Source organism: Pelobates fuscus, chromosome 6 (assembly GCF_036172605.1).
Source record: "Pelobates fuscus isolate aPelFus1 chromosome 6, aPelFus1.pri, whole genome shotgun sequence".
Classification (NCBI taxonomy): domain Eukaryota; kingdom Metazoa; phylum Chordata; class Amphibia; order Anura; family Pelobatidae; genus Pelobates; species Pelobates fuscus.
The window spans coordinates 202,032,150-202,044,283 of NC_086322.1; the positions used below are offsets into that span (position 1 = coordinate 202,032,150).

The window sequence follows — 12,134 nt, forward strand, 5'->3', positions numbered from 1 at the left end:
ACTTTTAAGCATGGTTGCATTATCTGCATGTTCTTCACATTATTGCTAATGTTGAGCAGAAACATATGTACATCAGCATGTAAGTGATCACATATGTTACTTCTGGCTTGACTTAGATTAAAACTTCTTGGCGTTGGCATCTTTTTGTTGCTTTATTTTCTATGTTCTACTATCAAAATGTTCACTGTTGGAAGAATGTTATCCGGCACATCCGAAGATCCCTAGTCGTGGTTATAACTTGATAATATTGGAGTGGAGAACTGTAAACTTAAAATGCCCAGACTTAAATCCCAAGCATTGGCAATGGTTTCTAACTTCTGAAACATACTTAGTCTCACCTTTTAAGATCAGCTGTCCTTTTCAATATCTCCGTTTTGACAACGTTTATTTTTTGGAAAACGTGCTCCACACATTAGTTATCCTCTTCAACAACGAAATTGGGATCTCATCAGTGGGTTCAACATTCTAATAAATCACTGTAAATCAGTATATGTTGAAGCTTGCACAACTTATATCTGTTCTGTAGTCACAAAACTTGATCCGAGTTGTTGTTTTTTTTTTTGGAATATGCTCACCGATCCAAAAGCGAAATACTGCATCAAAGGGAAGCCGAAATAGCTCAGTTGGGAGAGCGTTAGACTGAAGATCTAAAGGTCCCTGGTTCGATCCCGGGTTTCGGCATTGGTTGCAGTGTCCCATGATTTACTTTTAAGCATGGTTGCATTATCTGCATGTTCTTCACATTATTGCTAATGTTGAGCAGAAACATATGTACATCAGCATGTAAGTGATCACATATGTTACTTCTGGCTTGACTTAGATTAAAACTTCTTGGCGTTGGCATCTTTTTGTTGCTTTATTTTCTATGTTCTACTATCAAAATGTTCACTGTTGGAAGAATGTTATCCGGCACATCCGAAGATCCCTAGTCGTGGTTATAACTTGATAATATTGGAGTGGAGAACTGTAAACTTAAAATGCCCAGACTTAAATCCCAAGCATTGGCAATGGTTTCTACCTTCTGAAACATACTTAGTCTCACCTTTTAAGATCAGCTGTCCTTTTCAATATCTCCGTTTTGACAACGTTTATTTTTTGGAAAACGTGCTCCACACATTAGTTATCCTCTTCAACAACGAAATTGGGATCTCATCAGTGGGTTCAACATTCTAATAAATCACTGTAAATCAGTATATGTTGAAGCTTGCACAACTTATATCTGTTCTGTAGTCACAAAACTTGATCCGAGTTGTTTTTTTTTTTTGGAATATGCTCACCGATCCAAAAGCGAAATACTGCATCAAAGGGAAGCCGAAATAGCTCAGTTGGGAGAGCGTTAGACTGAAGATCTAAAGGTCCCTGGTTCGATCCCGGGTTTCGGCATTGGTTGCAGTGTCCCATGATTTACTTTTAAGCATGGTTGCATTATCTGCATGTTCTTCACATTATTGCTAATGTTGAGCAGAAACATATGTACATCAGCATGTAAGTGATCACATATGTTACTTCTGGCTTGACTTAGATTAAAACTTCTTGGCGTTGGCATCTTTTTGTTGCTTTATTTTCTATGTTCTACTATCAAAATGTTCACTGTTGGAAGAATGTTATCCGGCACATCCGAAGATCCCTAGTCGTGGTTATAACTTGATAATATTGGAGTGGAGAACTGTAAACTTAAAATGCCCAGACTTAAATCCCAAGCATTGGCAATGGTTTCTAACTTCTGAAACATACTTAGTCTCACCTTTTAAGATCAGCTGTCCTTTTCAATATCTCCGTTTTGACAACGTTTATTTTTTGGAAAACGTGCTCCACACATTAGTTATCCTCTTCAACAACGAAATTGGGATCTCATCAGTGGGTTCAACATTCTAATAAATCACTGTAAATCAGTATATGTTGAAGCTTGCACAACTTATATCTGTTCTGTAGTCACAAAACTTGATCCGAGTTGTTGTTTTTTTTTTTGGAATATGCTCACCGATCCAAAAGCGAAATACTGCATCAAAGGGAAGCCGAAATAGCTCAGTTGGGAGAGCGTTAGACTGAAGATCTAAAGGTCCCTGGTTCGATCCCGGGTTTCGGCATTGGTTGCAGTGTCCCATGATTTACTTTTAAGCATGGTTGCATTATCTGCATGTTCTTCACATTATTGCTAATGTTGAGCAGAAACATATGTACATCAGCATGTAAGTGATCACATATGTTACTTCTGGCTTGACTTAGATTAAAACTTCTTGGCGTTGGCATCTTTTTGTTGCTTTATTTTCTATGTTCTACTATCAAAATGTTCACTGTTGGAAGAATGTTATCCGGCACATCCGAAGATCCCTAGTCGTGGTTATAACTTGATAATATTGGAGTGGAGAACTGTAAACTTAAAATGCCCAGACTTAAATCCCAAGCATTGGCAATGGTTTCTAACTTCTGAAACATACTTAGTCTCACCTTTTAAGATCAGCTGTCCTTTTCAATATCTCCGTTTTGACAACGTTTATTTTTTGGAAAACGTGCTCCACACATTAGTTATCCTCTTCAACAACGAAATTGGGATCTCATCAGTGGGTTCAACATTCTAATAAATCACTGTAAATCAGTATATGTTGAAGCTTGCACAACTTATATCTGTTCTGTAGTCACAAAACTTGATCCGAGTTGTTTTTTTTTTTTTTGGAATATGCTCACCGATCCAAAAGCGAAATACTGCATCAAAGGGAAGCCGAAATAGCTCAGTTGGGAGAGCGTTAGACTGAAGATCTAAAGGTCCCTGGTTCGATCCCGGGTTTCGGCATTGGTTGCAGTGTCCCATGATTTACTTTTAAGCATGGTTGCATTATCTGCATGTTCTTCAAATTATTGCTAATGTTGAGCAGAAACATATGTACATCAGCATGTAAGTGATCACATATGTTACTTCTGGCTTGATTTAGATTAAAAGTGTCCCATGATTTACTTTTAAGCATGGTTGCATTATCTGCATGTTCTTCACATTATTGCTAATGTTGAGCAGAAACATATGTACATCAGCATGTAAGTGATCACATATGTTACTTCTGGCTTGACTTAGATTAAAACTTCTTGGCGTTGGCATCTTTTTGTTGCTTTATTTTCTATGTTCTACTATCAAAATGTTCACTGTTGGAAGAATGTTATCCGGCACATCCGAAGATCCCTAGTCGTGGTTATAACTTGATAATATTGGAGTGGAGAACTGTAAACTTAAAATGCCCAGACTTAAATCCCAAGCATTGGCAATGGTTTCTACCTTCTGAAACATACTTAGTCTCACCTTTTAAGATCAGCTGTCCTTTTCAATATCTCCGTTTTGACAACGTTTATTTTTTGGAAAACGTGCTCCACACATTAGTTATCCTCTTCAACAACGAAATTGGGATCTCATCAGTGGGTTCAACATTCTAATAAATCACTGTAAATCTGTATATGTTGAAGCTTGCACAACTTATATCTGTTCTGTAGTCACAAAACTTGATCCGAGTTGTTTTTTTTTTTTGAATATGCTCACCGATCCAAAAGCGAAATACTACATGAACGGGAAGCCGAAATAGCTCAGTTGGGAGAGCGTTAGACTGAAGATCTAAAGGTCCCTGGTTCGATCCCGGGTTTCGGCATTGGTTGCAGTGTCCCATGATTTACTTTTAAGCATGGTTGCATTATCTGCATGTTCTTCACATTATTGCTAATGTTGAGCAGAAACATATGTACATCAGCATGTAAGTGATCACATATGTTACTTCTGGCTTGACTTAGATTAAAAGTGTCCCATGATTTACTTTTAAGCATGGTTGCATTATCTGCATGTTCTTCACATTATTGCTAATGTTGAGCAGAAACCTATGTACATCAGCATGTAAGTGATCACATATGTTACTTCTGGCTTGAATTAGATTAAAAGTGTCCCATGATTTACTTTTAAGCATGGTTGCATTATCTGCATGTTCTTCACATTATTGCTAATGTTGAGCAGAAACATATGTTCATCAGCATGTAAGTGATCACATATGTTACTTCTGGCTTGACTTAGATTAAAAGTGTCCCATGATTTACTTTTAAGCATGGTTGCATTATCTGCATGTTTTTCACATTATTGCTAATGTTGAGCAGAAACATATGTACATCAGCATGTAAGTGATCACATATGTTACTTCTGGCTTGACTTAGATTAAAACTTCTTGGCGTTGGCATCTTTTTGTTGCTTTATTTTCTATGTTCTACTATCAAAATGTTCACTGTTGGAAGAATGTTATCCGGCACATCCGAAGATCCCTAGTCGTGGTTATAACTTGATAATATTGGAGTGGAGAACTGTAAACTTAAAATGCCCAGACTTAAATCCCAAGCATTGGCAATGGTTTCTACCTTCTGAAACATACTTAGTCTCACCTTTTAAGATAAGCTGTCCTTTTCAATATCTCCGTTTTGACAACGTTTATTTTTTGGAAAACGTGCTCCACACATTAGTTATCCTCTTCAACAACGAAATTGGGATCTCATCAGTGGGTTCAACATTCTAATAAATCACTGTAAATCAGTATATGTTGAAGCTTGCACAACTTATATCTGTTCTGTAGTCACAAAACTTGATCCGAGTTGTTTTTTTTTTGGAATATGCTCACCGATCCAAAAGCGAAATACTGCATTAACGGGAAGCCGAAATAGCTCAGTTGGGAGAGCGTTAGACTAAAGGTCCCTGGTTCGATCCTGGGTTTCGACATTGGTTGCAGTGTCCCATGATTTACTTTTAAGCATGGTTGCATTATCTGCATGTTCTTCACATTATTGCTAATGTTGAGCAGAAACATATGTACATCAGCATGTAAGTGATCACATATGTTACTTCTGGCTTGACTTAGATTAAAAGTGTCCCATGATTTACTTTTAAGCATGGTTGCATTATCTGCATGTTCTTCACATTATTGCTAATGTTGAGCAGAAACATATGTACATCAGCATGTAAGTGATCACATATGTTACTTCTGGCTTGACTTAGATTAAAACTTCTTGGCGTTGGCATCTTTTTGTTGCTTTATTTTCTATGTTCTACTATCAAAATGTTCACTGTTGGAAGAATGTTATCCGGCACATCCGAAGATCCCTAGTCGTGGTTATAACTTGATAATATTGGAGTGGAGAACTGTAAACTTAAAATGCCCAGACTTAAATCCCAAGCATTGGCAATGGTTTCTACCTTCTGAAACATACTTAGTCTCACCTTTTAAGATCAGCTGTCCTTTTCAATATCTCCGTTTTGACAACGTTTATTTTTTGGAAAACGTGCTCCACACATTAGTTATCCTCTTCAACAACGAAATTGGGATCTCATCAGTGGGTTCAACATTCTAATAAATCACTGTAAATCAGTATATGTTGAAGCTTGCACAACTTATATCTGTTCTGTAGTCACAAAACTTGATCCGAGTTGTTGTTTTTTTTTTTGAATATGCTCGCCGATCCAAAAGCGAAATACTACATGAACGGGAAGCCGAAATAGCTCAGTTGGGAGAGCGTTAGACTGAAGATCTAAAGGTCCCTGGTTCGATCCCGGGTTTCGGCATTGGTTGCAGTGTCCCATGATTTACTTTTAAGCATGGTTGCATTATCTGCATGTTCTTCACATTATTGCTAATGTTGAGCAGAAACATATGTACATCAGCATGTAAGTGATCACATATGTTACTTCTGGCTTGACTTAGATTAAAAGTGTCCCATGATTTACTTTTAAGCATGGTTGCATTATCTGCATGTTCTTCACATTATTGCTAATGTTGAGCAGAAACCTATGTACATCAGCATGTAAGTGATCACATATGTTACTTCTGGCTTGAATTAGATTAAAAGTGTCCCATGATTTACTTTTAAGCATGGTTGCATTATCTGCATGTTCTTCACATTATTGCTAATGTTGAGCAGAAACATATGTTCATCAGCATGTAAGTGATCACATATGTTACTTCTGGCTTGACTTAGATTAAAAGTGTCCCATGATTTACTTTTAAGCATGGTTGCATTATCTGCATGTTCTTCACATTATTGCTAATGTTGAGCAGAAACATATGTACATCAGCATGTAAGTGATCACATATGTTACTTCTGGCTTGACTTAGATTAAAACTTCTTGGCGTTGGCATCTTTTTGTTGCTTTATTTTCTATGTTCTACTATCAAAATGTTCACTGTTGGAAGAATGTTATCCGGCACATCCGAAGATCCCTAGTCGTGGTTATAACTTGATAATATTGGAGTGGAGAACTGTAAACTTAAAATGCCCAGACTTAAATCCCAAGCATTGGCAATGGTTTCTAACTTCTGAAACATACTTAGTCTCACCTTTTAAGATCAGCTGTCCTTTTCAATATCTCCGTTTTGACAACGTTTATTTTTTGGAAAACGTGCTCCACACATTAGTTATCCTCTTCAACAACGAAATTGGGATCTCATCAGTGGGTTCAACATTCTAATAAATCACTGTAAATCAGTATATGTTGAAGCTTGCACAACTTATATCTGTTCTGTAGTCACAAAACTTGATCCGAGTTGTTTTTTTTTTTTGGAATATGCTCACCGATCCAAAAGCGAAATACTGCATCAAAGGGAAGCCGAAATAGCTCAGTTGGGAGAGCGTTAGACTGAAGATCTAAAGGTCCCTGGTTCGATCCCGGGTTTCGGCATTGGTTGCAGTGTCCCATGATTTACTTTTAAGCATGGTTGCATTATCTGCATGTTCTTCACATTATTGCTAATGTTGAGCAGAAACATATGTACATCAGCATGTAAGTGATCACATATGTTACTTCTGGCTTGACTTAGATTAAAACTTCTTGGCGTTGGCATCTTTTTGTTGCTTTATTTTCTATGTTCTACTATCAAAATGTTCACTGTTGGAAGAATGTTATCCGGCACATCCGAAGATCCCTAGTCGTGGTTATAACTTGATAATATTGGAGTGGAGAACTGTAAACTTAAAATGCCCAGACTTAAATCCCAAGCATTGGCAATGGTTTCTAACTTCTGAAACATACTTAGTCTCACCTTTTAAGATCAGCTGTCCTTTTCAATATCTCCATTTTGACAACGTTTATTTTTTGGAAAACGTGCTCCACACATTAGTTATCCTCTTCAACAACGAAATTGGGATCTCATCAGTGGGTTCAACATTCTAATAAATCACTGTAAATCAGTATATGTTGAAGCTTGCACAACTTATATCTGTTCTGTAGTCACAAAACTTGATCCGAGTTGTTTTTTTTTTTTGGAATATGCTCACCGATCCAAAAGCGAAATACTGCATCAAAGGGAAATCGAAATAGCTCAGTTGGGAGAGCGTTAGACTGAAGATCTAAAGGTCCCTGGTTCGATCCCGGGTTTCGGCATTGGTTGCAGTGTCCCATGATTTACTTTTAAGCATGGTTGCATTATCTGCATGTTCTTCAAATTATTGCTAATGTTGAGCAGAAACATATGTACATCAGCATGTAAGTGATCACATATGTTACTTCTGGCTTGATTTAGATTAAAAGTGTCCCATGATTTACTTTTAAGCATGGTTGCATTATCTGCATGTTCTTCACATTATTGCTAATGTTGAGCAGAAACATATGTACATCAGCATGTAAGTGATCACATATGTTACTTCTGGCTTGACTTGGTTTAAAACTTCTTGGCGTTGGCATCTTTTTGTTGCTTTATTTTCTATGTTCTACTATCAAAATGTTCACTGTTGGAAGAATGTTATCCGGCACATCCGAAGATCCCTAGTCGTGGTTATAACTTGATAATATTGGAGTGGAGAACTGTAAACTTAAAATGCCCAGACTTAAATCCCAAGCATTGGCAATGGTTTCTAACTTCTGAAACATACTTAGTCTCACCTTTTAAGATCAGCTGTCCTTTTCAATATCTCCGTTTTGACAACGTTTATTTTTTGGAAAACGTGCTCCACACATTAGTTATCCTCTTCAACAACGAAATTGGGATCTCATCAGTGGGTTCAACATTCTAATAAATCACTGTAAATCAGTATATGTTGAAGCTTGCACAACTTATATCTGTTCTGTAGTCACAAAACTTGATCCGAGTTGTTTTTTTTTTTTTGGAATATGCTCACCGATCCAAAAGCGAAATACTGCATCAAAGGGAAGCCGAAATAGCTCAGTTGGGAGAGCGTTAGACTGAAGATCTAAAGGTCCCTGGTTCGATCCCGGGTTTCGGCATTGGTTGCAGTGTCCCATGATTTACTTTTGTGCATGGTTGCATTATCTGCATGTTCTTCACATTATTGCTAATGTTGAGCAGAAACATATGTACATCAGCATGTAAGTGATCACATATGTTACTTCTGGCTTGACTTAGATTAAAACTTCTTGGCGTTGGCATCTTTTTGTTGCTTTATTTTCTATGTTCTACTATCAAAATGTTCACTGTTGGAAGAATGTTATCCGGCACATCCGAAGATCCCTAGTCGTGGTTATAACTTGATAATATTGGAGTGGAGAACTGTAAACTTAAAATGCCCAGACTTAAATCCCAAGCATTGGCAATGGTTTCTACCTTCTGAAACATACTTAGTCTCACCTTTTAAGATCAGCTGTCCTTTTCAATATCTCCGTTTTGACAACGTTTATTTTTTGGAAAACGTGCTCCACACATTAGTTATCCTCTTCAACAACGAAATTGGGATCTCATCAGTGGGTTCAACATTCTAATAAATCACTGTAAATCTGTATATGTTGAAGCTTGCACAACTTATATCTGTTCTGTAGTCACAAAACTTGATCCGAGTTGTTTTTTTTTTTGAATATGCTCGCCGATCCAAAAGCGAAATACTACATGAACGGGAAGCCGAAATAGCTCAGTTGGGAGAGCGTTAGACTGAAGATCTAAAGGTCCCTGGTTCGATCCCGGGTTTCGGCATTGGTTGCAGTGTCCCATGATTTACTTTTAAGCATGGTTGCATTATCTGCATGTTCTTCACATTATTGCTAATGTTGAGCAGAAACATATGTACATCAGCATGTAAGTGATCACATATGTTACTTCTGGCTTGACTTAGATTAAAAGTGTCCCATGATTTACTTTTAAGCATGGTTGCATTATCTGCATGTTCTTCACATTATTGCTAATGTTGAGCAGAAACATATGTACATCAGCATGTAAGTGATCACATATGTTACTTCTGGCTTGATTTAGATTAAAAGTGTCCCATGATTTACTTTTAAGCATGGTTGCATTATCTGCATGTTCTTCACATTATTGCTAATGTTGAGCAGAAACATATGTGCATCAGCATGTAAGTGATCACATATGTTACTTCTGGCTTGACTTGGATTAAAACTTCTTGGCGTTGGCATCTTTTTGTTGCTTTATTTTCTATGTTCTACTATCAAAATGTTCACTGTTGGAAGAATGTTATCCGGCACATCCGAAGATCCCTAGTCGTGGTTATAACTTGATAATATTGGAGTGGAGAACTGTAAACTTAAAATGCCCAGACTTAAATCCCAAGCATTGGCAATGGTTTCTAACTTCTGAAACATACTTAGTCTCACCTTTTAAGATCAGCTGTCCTTTTCAATATCTCCGTTTTGACAACGTTTATTTTTTGGAAAACGTGCTCCACACATTAGTTATCCTCTTCAACAACGAAATTGGGATCTCATCAGTGGGTTCAACATTCTAATAAATCACTGTAAATCAGTATATGTTGAAGCTTGCACAACTTATATCTGTTCTGTAGTCACAAAACTTGATCCGAGTTGTTTTTTTTTTTGGAATATGCTCGCCGATCCAAAAGCGAAATACTACATGAACGGGAAGCCGAAATAGCTCAGTTGGGAGAGCGTTAGACTGAAGATCTAAAGGTCCCTGGTTCGATCCCGGGTTTCGGCATTGGTTGCAGTGTCCCATGATTTACTTTTAAGCATGGTTGCATTATCTGCATGTTCTTCACATGATTGCTAATGTTGAGCAGAAACATATGTACATCAGCATGTAAGTGATCACATATGTTACTTCTGGCTTGACTTAGATTAAAAGTGTCCCATGATTTACTTTTAAGCATGGTTGCATTATCTGCATGTTCTTCACATTATTGCTAATGTTGAGCAGAAACATATGTACATCAGCATGTAAGTGATCACATATGTTACTTCTGGCTTGATTTAGATTAAAAGTGTCCCATGATTTACTTTTAAGCATGGTTGCATTATCTGCATGTTCTTCACATTATTGCTAATGTTGAGCAGAAACATATGTACATCAGCATGTAAGTGATCACATATGTTACTTCTGGCTTGACTTGGATTCTACCTTCTGAAACATACTTAGTCTCACCTTTTAAGATCAGCTGTCCTTTTCAATATCTCCGTTTTGACAACGTTTATTTTTTGGAAAACGTGCTCCACACATTAGTTATCCTCTTCAACAACGAAATTGGGATCTCATCAGTGGGTTCAACATTCTAATAAATCACTGTAAATCAGTATATGTTGAAGCTTGCACAACTTATATCTGTTCTGTAGTCACAAAACTTGATCCGAGTTGTTTTTTTTTTTTTGGAATATGCTCACCGATCCAAAAGCGAAATACTGCATCAACGGGAAGCCGAAATAGCTCAGTTGGGAGAGCGTTAGACTGAAGATCTAAAGGTCCCTGGTTCGATCCCGGGTTTCGGCATTGGTTGCAATGTCCCATGATTTACTTTTGTGCATGGTTGCATTATCTGCATGTTCTTCACATTATTGCTAATGTTGAGCAGAAACATATGTACATCAGCATGTAAGTGATCACATATGTTACTTCTGGCTTGAATTAGATTAAAAGTGTCCCATGATTTACTTTTAAGCATGGTTGCATTATCTGCATGTTCTTCACATTATTGCTAATGTTGAGCAGAAACATATGTTCATCAGCATGTAAGTGATCACATATGTTACTTCTGGCTTGACTTAGATTAAAAGTGTCCCATGATTTACTTTTAAGCATGGTTGCATTATCTGCATGTTCTTCACATTATTGCTAATGTTGAGCAGAAACATATGTACATCAGCATGTAAGTGATCACATATGTTACTTCTGGCTTGACTTAGATTAAAACTTCTTGGCGTTGGCATATTTTTGTTGCTTTATTTTCTATGTTCTACTATCAAAATGTTCACTGTTGGAAGAATGTTATCCGGCACATCCGAAGATCCCTAGTCGTGGTTATAACTTGATAATATTGGAGTGGAGAACTGTAAACTTAAAATGCCCAGACTTAAATCCCAAGCATTGGCAATGGTTTCTACCTTCTGAAACATACTTAGTCTCACCTTTTAAGATCAGCTGTCCTTTTCAATATCTCCGTTTTGACAACGTTTATTTTTTGGAAAACGTGCTCCACACATTAGTTATCCTCTTCAACAACGAAATTGGGATCTCATCAGTGGGTTCAACATTCTAATAAATCACTGTAAATCAGTATATGTTGAAGCTTGCACAACTTATATCTGTTCTGTAGTCACAAAACTTGATCCGAGTTGTTTTTTTTTTTTTGGAATATGCTCACCGATCCAAAAGCGAAATACTACATCAAAGGGAAGCCGAAATAGCTCAGTTGGGAGAGCGTTAGACTGAAGATCTAAAGGTCCCTGGTTCGATCCCGGGTTTCGGCATTGGTTGCAGTGTCCCATGATTTACTTTTAAGCATGGTTGCATTATCTGCATGTTCTTCACATTATTGCTAATGTTGAGCAGAAACATATGTACATCAAGCATGTAAGTGATCACATATGTTACTTCTGGCTTGACTTAGATTAAAACTTCTTGGCGTTGGCATCTTTTTGTTGCTTTATTTTCTATGTTCTACTATCAAAATGTTCACTGTTGGAAGAATGTTATCCGGCACATCCGAAGATCCCTAGTCGTGGTTATAACTTGATAATATTGGAGTGGAGAACTGTAAACTTAAAATGCCCAGACTTAAATCCCAAGCATTGGCAATGGTTTCTACCTTCTGAAACATACTTAGTCTCACCTTTTAAGATCAGCTGTCCTTTTCAATATCTCCGTTTTGACAACGTTTATTTTTTGGAAAACGTGCTCCACACATTAGTTATCCTCTTCAACAACGAAATTGGGATC

General features: G+C 37.2%; 13 non-coding genes across 13 annotated transcripts; all 13 read left to right on the forward strand.

Annotated features, from left to right (window-relative positions):
* Positions 1 to 608: 608 nt before the first annotated feature.
* TRNAF-GAA (transfer RNA phenylalanine (anticodon GAA)) lies at positions 609 to 681 on the forward strand. Its single transcript has one exon. It is a non-coding gene; the product is annotated as a tRNA-Phe (tRNA).
* Positions 682 to 1,310: 629 nt separating this feature from the next.
* TRNAF-GAA (transfer RNA phenylalanine (anticodon GAA)) lies at positions 1,311 to 1,383 on the forward strand. Its single transcript has one exon. It is a non-coding gene; the product is annotated as a tRNA-Phe (tRNA).
* A 631-nt stretch (positions 1,384 to 2,014) lies between these two features.
* TRNAF-GAA (transfer RNA phenylalanine (anticodon GAA)) lies at positions 2,015 to 2,087 on the forward strand. Its single transcript has one exon. It is a non-coding gene; the product is annotated as a tRNA-Phe (tRNA).
* Positions 2,088 to 2,718: 631 nt separating this feature from the next.
* Positions 2,719 to 2,791, forward strand: TRNAF-GAA (transfer RNA phenylalanine (anticodon GAA)). The gene has a single exon. It is a non-coding gene; the product is annotated as a tRNA-Phe (tRNA).
* A 765-nt stretch (positions 2,792 to 3,556) lies between these two features.
* On the forward strand, positions 3,557 to 3,629 carry TRNAF-GAA (transfer RNA phenylalanine (anticodon GAA)). The gene has a single exon. It is a non-coding gene; the product is annotated as a tRNA-Phe (tRNA).
* A 1,870-nt stretch (positions 3,630 to 5,499) lies between these two features.
* Positions 5,500 to 5,572, forward strand: TRNAF-GAA (transfer RNA phenylalanine (anticodon GAA)). Its single transcript has one exon. It is a non-coding gene; the product is annotated as a tRNA-Phe (tRNA).
* A 1,040-nt stretch (positions 5,573 to 6,612) lies between these two features.
* On the forward strand, positions 6,613 to 6,685 carry TRNAF-GAA (transfer RNA phenylalanine (anticodon GAA)). Its single transcript has one exon. It is a non-coding gene; the product is annotated as a tRNA-Phe (tRNA).
* A 629-nt stretch (positions 6,686 to 7,314) lies between these two features.
* TRNAF-GAA (transfer RNA phenylalanine (anticodon GAA)) lies at positions 7,315 to 7,387 on the forward strand. Its single transcript has one exon. It is a non-coding gene; the product is annotated as a tRNA-Phe (tRNA).
* A 767-nt stretch (positions 7,388 to 8,154) lies between these two features.
* On the forward strand, positions 8,155 to 8,227 carry TRNAF-GAA (transfer RNA phenylalanine (anticodon GAA)). The gene has a single exon. It is a non-coding gene; the product is annotated as a tRNA-Phe (tRNA).
* Positions 8,228 to 8,854: 627 nt separating this feature from the next.
* TRNAF-GAA (transfer RNA phenylalanine (anticodon GAA)) lies at positions 8,855 to 8,927 on the forward strand. The gene has a single exon. It is a non-coding gene; the product is annotated as a tRNA-Phe (tRNA).
* Positions 8,928 to 9,829: 902 nt separating this feature from the next.
* TRNAF-GAA (transfer RNA phenylalanine (anticodon GAA)) lies at positions 9,830 to 9,902 on the forward strand. The gene has a single exon. It is a non-coding gene; the product is annotated as a tRNA-Phe (tRNA).
* A 713-nt stretch (positions 9,903 to 10,615) lies between these two features.
* Positions 10,616 to 10,688, forward strand: TRNAF-GAA (transfer RNA phenylalanine (anticodon GAA)). Its single transcript has one exon. It is a non-coding gene; the product is annotated as a tRNA-Phe (tRNA).
* Positions 10,689 to 11,592: 904 nt separating this feature from the next.
* TRNAF-GAA (transfer RNA phenylalanine (anticodon GAA)) lies at positions 11,593 to 11,665 on the forward strand. The gene has a single exon. It is a non-coding gene; the product is annotated as a tRNA-Phe (tRNA).
* The last annotated feature ends 469 nt before the right edge of the window (positions 11,666 to 12,134 follow it).